This window comes from Mesoplodon bidens, assembly GCF_964165515.1.
Source record: "Mesoplodon bidens genome assembly, chromosome: Y".
Classification (NCBI taxonomy): Eukaryota; Metazoa; Chordata; class Mammalia; order Artiodactyla; family Ziphiidae; genus Mesoplodon; species Mesoplodon bidens.
This window is the reverse complement of record NC_138180.1, coordinates 45627953-45635107: the sequence shown is the minus strand read 5'-3', so window position 1 is coordinate 45635107 and position 7155 is coordinate 45627953.

The following is a 7155-nucleotide window of genomic DNA, read 5'->3' as shown; positions in this document are numbered from 1 at the left end:
TGTGTATCTTTTTTTTTTTTTTCCCAGTACACAGGCCTCTCACTGTTGTGGCCTCTCCCGTTGCAGAGCACAGGCTCCGGATGTGCAGGCTCAGCGGCCATGGCTCACAGGCCCAGCCGCTCCGTGGTATGTGGGAGGGATCTTCCCAGACCGGGGCACAAACCCATGTCCTGTGCATCGGCAGGCGGACTCTCAACCACTGTGCCACCAGGGAAGCCTGTGTGTGTCTTTTTTAATAAATACATTAGTCATGCCAGTATGTGTGAGGTGGTATCATCATAGTTTTGATTTGTATTTCCCTAATGATTAGTGATGGTGAGCATCTTTTCATATGCTTATTGACGATTTGTGTATCTTCTTTGAAATGTCTGTGGAGTTCCTTTGCTTGTTTTTGAATTGGGTTGTTTTTCATTGCTAAGTTTTAGGACTTCTCTGTATATTCTGGATATTAACCTCTAATCAGATACATGATTTCCAAATGTTTTCTTCCTTTCTGTGGATTACACTCTTACTCTGTTAATAATGTTTTCTAATGCATAAATTTTAAAATATTCATGAAGCATGATTTGTCTATTTTTGCCTTTACCTGTGCTATTGGTGTCATACCCAAGAAATCATTTCCAAATTCAGTGTTGTGAAACTTCTTCCATGTTTTCTTGTATGTGTTTTAGGTCTTAGATTTAAGTCCTTGATCCATTTTAATTCAATTTTTGTGTGTGGTGTTGGATAAGGGTGTAACTTCATTCTTTGGAATGTGGATATCCAGTTCTTCACCACTGTTTATTGGAAAGACTGTTCTTTTCCTCATTGAATGATCTTGATACCCTTGTCAAAAATTATTTGACCATTTTACAAAGGATTATTTCTGGGCTGTATTCTCTTATTCTGGTGTATATAACTCTCTTTATGCCAGCACCACACTGTTTAGATTATAGTAGCTATGTAGTAAGTTTTGAAATCAGAAAGTGTGAGTCCTCCAGTTCTGGGGTTATTATTGTTTGTTTGCTTGTTCTTAGGATGGCTTCAGCTTTTCAAGGTCCTTTGAGATTCTGTATGAATTTTAGGATTTTTTTTTCTGTTTCTGCCGATAAATTGCGAGTTTTATAGGGATTGCCGTGAATCTACAGATGACTTTGGGTAGTATTTGACATCTAAAAGATGTCTTCCAATCCGTGAACATGGGGTGTATTTTGATTTATTTTTGTCTTAACTTCTTTCAGCAGTGCTTTGTAGTTTTAATTGTGTGAGTCTTTTACTTCTTTGATTACTGAGTTTTTTTTAAATGCTACCATAAATCGAATTGTTTTTATAGTTTCTTTTTCAGATTGTTCACTGTGCATAGGAATGCAACTGATACCTCTGTGTTGACTTGTATCTTGCTACCTTGCTGAATTCATTTGTTCTAACATTTGTTTGTGTTTGTGGAATCTTTAGGCTTTTCTACCTGTAAGATCGTGTCATCTGCAAAGAGATAGTTTTACTTCTTCCTTTCCAATTTGGATACCTTTTATTTTTTTTTGTTAGTAAATTCTCTGACTAGAACTTCCAGTACTAGGTTGAACTAAAGTGGTGAAAGTGGGTGTCCATGCCTTGTTCCTGACCTTAGAGGGAAGTTTTTAGTCTTTTACCATTGAGTATGATTGATGTATTCTGTAGGTTTTACATCTGTGACTTTTATTATATTGAGGCAGTGTCCTATTCCTATTTTCTTGTGTGAAAAAGTGTTGAATTTTGTCCAGTGCTTTTTCAGCATCAATTTGATCATGTGTTTTTTATCCTTTATTCTGTTGTTGTGGTGTATTATGTTGATTTATTTTTGTATATTTAACCATCCTTGCATTCCATGTCTAAATTCCATTTGGTCATGGGTCACAATCCTTTTAAAATGCTGCTGCATTTGTTTTGCTAGTATGTTGTTGAGAATTTTGTCATTAACATTCATAAGGAATAGTGTTCTATAGTTTTCTTGTGTCTTTGTTTGGCTTTGGTATCAGGGTGATGCTGGTCTTACAGAATAGGGTAGGGAGTAGTCCCCACACTTCATTTTTGGTGGTGGGTGTTGAGAAGAATTGATTTTTTTAATCTTTAAATGTTTGGTAGAATTCGCCAGTGAAGTTATCAGGTTTTCTTTTTTGGGAGTTTGTTTGTTTTTGTTTGTTGGTTTACTGAACCAATCACCTTACTAGATAAAGTTCTGTTCAGATTTTCTACTTTTTGTTAGTTATTCTTAATACGTTTCATTTTTTAGGAACTTGTTCATTTCATCTAGGTTACCCGATTTGTTGGCATACAATTGTACATAGTACTCTCATAATCTTCCCCCCCCCCCCATGGAGTTAATAATCATGTTCCCACTTTCATTTCTGATTTTAGGAATTTGAGTCTCATATCTTTCTCTCTCTCTCTCTCTCTTTTGTGTGTATAGCTAAAGTTTGCTCAATTTTATTGATCTTTAGGAAAAACCACATTTTCTCTATTGCTTTTCTATTTTCTATTTTGTCTGTGTTCTAATCTTTATTTTCTTGTTTCTTCCTAGCTTTTTTTTTCTAGTTTCTAAAGTTTTGAACTTAGGTTGTTGATTTGAGATCTTTCTTGTTTATGAATTTGTAAGCACTTGTACTTACATATTTCCCTCTTTTCACTGCTGTCTCTTTGTGTCACAACTTTTGGCATGTTGTGTTTTTATATTGTTTTCAAGTATCTTTTAACTTTCTTGTTCTTTGGTTGTTTAAAATTTGCTTTTAGAATTTCTGCAATTTTGATATGTTGGTCTGTGTAATATATGCACATTTTATATTATACACGGACCATTCTTTTGTTTACATCTTTTATTCTTACAATTTGACGTACATAGTATACTATGTATTTGTACATTTGTGTCAAGACAATATTGAAAATAGTTGCTACCAATCTCATCTAGTTCAACTCAAGATGAATATGAAGATGGAGTTCTCTCTGCTGCTTGAATTTGTTACATAAAATGGCTATGTGGGATATACAGCTGTGTTTTATGCTTAGAAATAGCTTATGGCTTTATTGGTAATAGCGCTGGCCTGTTATTCTCTTGGCCTGTTATTCTCTAGTTCTTACTAAGTCCTTTTCCTATAGTTAATGACAAGTAATTAGCACCAATTTAATAGTATGTTTTCTTTCATATTATATTTGGGATAATATAACAAAAGTCAAATGCAAACTGATTGAAATTAGAAAATAAAATGTAAAATAGCTGCTTCCATTGAGTACATTTTATTGAAGTGTAGTTGATTTATAATATTATATTAGATTTAGGTATTCAACATAGTGACTCAATGTTTTTATAGATTAATCTCCATTTAAAGTTATTACAAAATGATAGCTATATTTCCCTGTGTTGTACAATATATCCTTGTTGCTGATTTATTTTAAATGCAGTAGTTGGTGTCTCCTAACCTCATACCCCATTTTGCCCCTCCCCTCCTCCCACTAGTAACCATTAGTTTGCACTCTGTGAGTCTGTTTCTGTTTTAGTTTATGTACTCGTTTTATTTTTTAGATTAGATTTCACATATAAGGGATAATACATAGTAATTGTCTTTGTTTGACTTATTTCACTAAGCATAATATTCTGTAGGTCCACCCAAGTTGCTGCAAATGGCATTATTTCATTCTTTTTTATGGCTGAGTAATATTCCATTGTGTGTATGTACCACATCTTCTTTATCCATTCATCTGTCATTAAACACTTAGGTTGTTTCCACGCCTTAGCTATTGTGAACAGTGCTGCAATGAACATTGGGGTGTGTGTATCCTTTTGAAACATGTTTTTCTCTGGATACATGCCCAGGAGTAGGATTGCTGGATCATATGGTAGCTCTATTTGAAACTCCTTTTAAAAAGTGTTAAAGAACTTTCCCACTTAAGAAAATTTGGGGGTTTAATAAACCCTAAAGTTGTCAGTTAAGTGGAAAGAATATTCTAAAAACTTCTGTTTTTCCTTGATTCCAGCAATTTTATCTTTTCCAGGTTTAGCCATGCAAGTCAGTTGGGCACATCTCCTCTTATTTGCCATGTGAGTTCTAACCCAACACAGTTTTACCTTGCTTTCCTGCTACAACCGAGTCCCACATAAACACACAGCAGTCACTAGGCTAATGCCTGTTGTGCAGCCATTTAGGAATCTGCTTGGTCCATAAACTCCAACAGCCATGGTATACGTTGGTGGCCAGTGCCTTAATTCAGAAGTCAGATTCCAGCAGGACCAGAGAGAAATCCTGATGGGTGGCTTGTGTTTATTCAAGGGTGTGCTGCTATGGGAATCCCCAGTGGGAAGCATTTAGCTTTTAGTGATATGATATAATGGATAGAAGATAATAGATATATTAGTGATGTGCTGTTTCCTAAAGGTAAACATTTATAGGAGACTTTGCCTACTTAAGTGTTTGCGGGAGTTTTGATAATATGAGTTGTTAGTGTTTGAAATTGTTTTTACCTTTAGGACACGTAATGCCCAAGAATTTATATATATGGAAGCTAACAGCCCAACCTCTGTCTTGAAGGTGTTGCAAAAGTGAGTGAAGGTGTTGGACCACTGCCTTCTCCATGAGTCCCTTTAAAAGAATATTGTCTGCATAGTACCACAGGTGTATATGTGAAGGAGCAGTGAATTAGGGTTCTGTTGGCAGATGTTATGTGCCACAACCAGACTGTTACATAACTTATTGTAAAGTAGATGAGCGCATGCCTTCAAATGTAAAGGTTAACTGTGGCTATGAGGACTTGGAGATAAGAACTGAATAAAACATATTGACTAGGGCTTCTCTGGTGGCGCAGTGGTTGAGAGTCACCTGCTGATGCAGGGGACACGGGTTCGTGCCCCGGTCCAGGAAGATCCCACGTGCCGCGGAGCGGCTAGACCTGTGAGCCATGGCTGCTGAGCCTGCACGTCTGGAGCCTGTGCTCTGCAACGGGAGAGGCCACAACAGTGAGAGGCCCGCGTACTGCAAAAAAAAAAAAAAAAGAAAACACATATTGACCAGATCTCTGACTACAAGGTAATCATGCAGAATTCTCTGGATGTCTTCAGTATTCTCAGATAATATTGGATTCTGGTGCTTTAGTTGGTGGAACCACTGTAAATTGTGATGGTTTACTGAAGGTGCCATTCACATGTATTTTTAGCATAGGTCCAATATGGCAACTGAAAGGGAGGGTAGTAGGAATTAGAACATTCTCAGCGATCAGCTCTTTAATGAGAGTGGGCCCAAATTGCCATAGTACTTTGCTTCAGAAGAGATTACAAAGTGTTGACACAGTTTCCTATTTGATCGCACCATGAGAATTGAGGATTTTATTTTGCTCCAGTGAAGAACTTGTTTGATAATAGAGTTCTGTGCATAAAATGGAAAGAAATGGACCATCACACATAGCAACTTAGTAAGTTTAATTGTCCCAGTGGTTAAATGTAGGGCTAATTTAGATTCCTTTAATGGTGCATTCAAGTATGCCTGTAGTAAATTGGGTGTGTGCCCCATGTTTTATAAGAGAGCACAATGGGTGGGAATAACTGTAACTTGGATGCCCATGTCTAAAAGACCAATAAAATATTCATCATTCGTTCGCTCCAATGAGGCACCAAATTTGTGTCTGAGTGATTGGCCCTAGGTGGTAGCACATACACTGGAAAGCCAGCATTTTCCTAGGGGACGTTTAGGTCGTCACTAGCAGTAAGTCAGGGTAAGGGATACTGGGCTGGGGTTCTCCTGTTGCAGGAACACCTCATACCCTCGTCGCGGCTGAGGCCATGGCCCAAGGGAGCTGTGACTCTGGACTGAGTGGAAATGAAATTTATATAGCACCTTGTTTAATTATTAGACCGTCGAAGCTGGCAGGCCAGAAATTAAATTGTTAGGCAGTGTCAGGCTTCTCTCAATTACTATATGAGCTTTGGTTTATTGCCTCAGAAGAGAGGCCAAGAATTCTTTGGGCCACCTCAAGATAGGCATTTTGAAGAATTAATGAGGGGGAAGGTGCTAAGTGTGTGCTTCAGAGTCTGATCAGGATCTCCTTCATGGTGGGCATACCTCAAGTCTTCCTTGAAAATGTGAAAGGACGCAATATGGGAGAGTAGAACAGCACCGTAATTAGGTGGGGCACCCTGGAGAAACAATCCTTACTCTGTGTTGAGGTGTCTGTGTTAGGCTTTGACGTAGCTTCAGAGTCTTTGGGATGTCCTGTGCACAGGCATCCTGGAGAGTGTTGTAGGGAGCGTCTCTTTCAGTGGTAATAACAATAATAGTAGGGTGGACCATCTCCCGTGATATAAAAGCTGAACGCATAATAATTGAAGGTTAGAGTCTCTGCCTTGTAATGCTCTGACACTCTTCTCTGTCTCCTCAATTTCACCTTCCCCCTGGGGGTTGGCTCCGCTTTTACAGGGTCAGCCCACGTGAGCAGGATACACTTTTGTCTTGTGTAAGAATTGACAGAGGAAGCTTCATGACTCCCTTAGTAAGGTGGACACTTTATGGTTTTGGTTTACGCTGGCTGTTAGTCTCACTTCATGATCTGAGAGCCATGATTCAGGCTACATGGTAAAGAAGAGTGCAGTCTCATTTTCAATTGTCTTTTTAAACAAAATCCCAGATAATGAAGTCTCAAGATGGGTGAAATTCCTCAACTCTGTATCTCTGGCCTGTCCTCAACAGTTTTTACACATGAAAAATAGATTAACTAGTAGTCTTCTGTGGCTCCGCTCACAGCTGGCTGCTTCGCTTCTTTCGATTGTCCCAATCAACCTAAGAGAGATTTGGCTCAACATCAGGAGAGTCAAGATACCCTCAGTTTTGGTAATGTCTTTGATCCCCTTAGGTTTTAGCAAAAGATCCCTGGCACTGTAATATGCAGCAGCAGTAAATTCCAGAGACATTGGCTTGAACTTTTGCACTCGGGGAGTTTACAACTTGAGCACATGCTTTTGGAGGAACTAATTTTAGGAGAAGGCCTCCTACTCCTTTTCTCTCCGTGAGTTTTTGTGCCTCTAGTCTCCATGGATGCAATCCCACGTGTCACACAGACCAGGGCATGGGGCACATTGAAACAGGCAGATCAACAACATAACAGATGGCAGCTATGACACCATTGTCCCTGCTGGTGTGTCATTGCTAGTTTGTGAGGGGA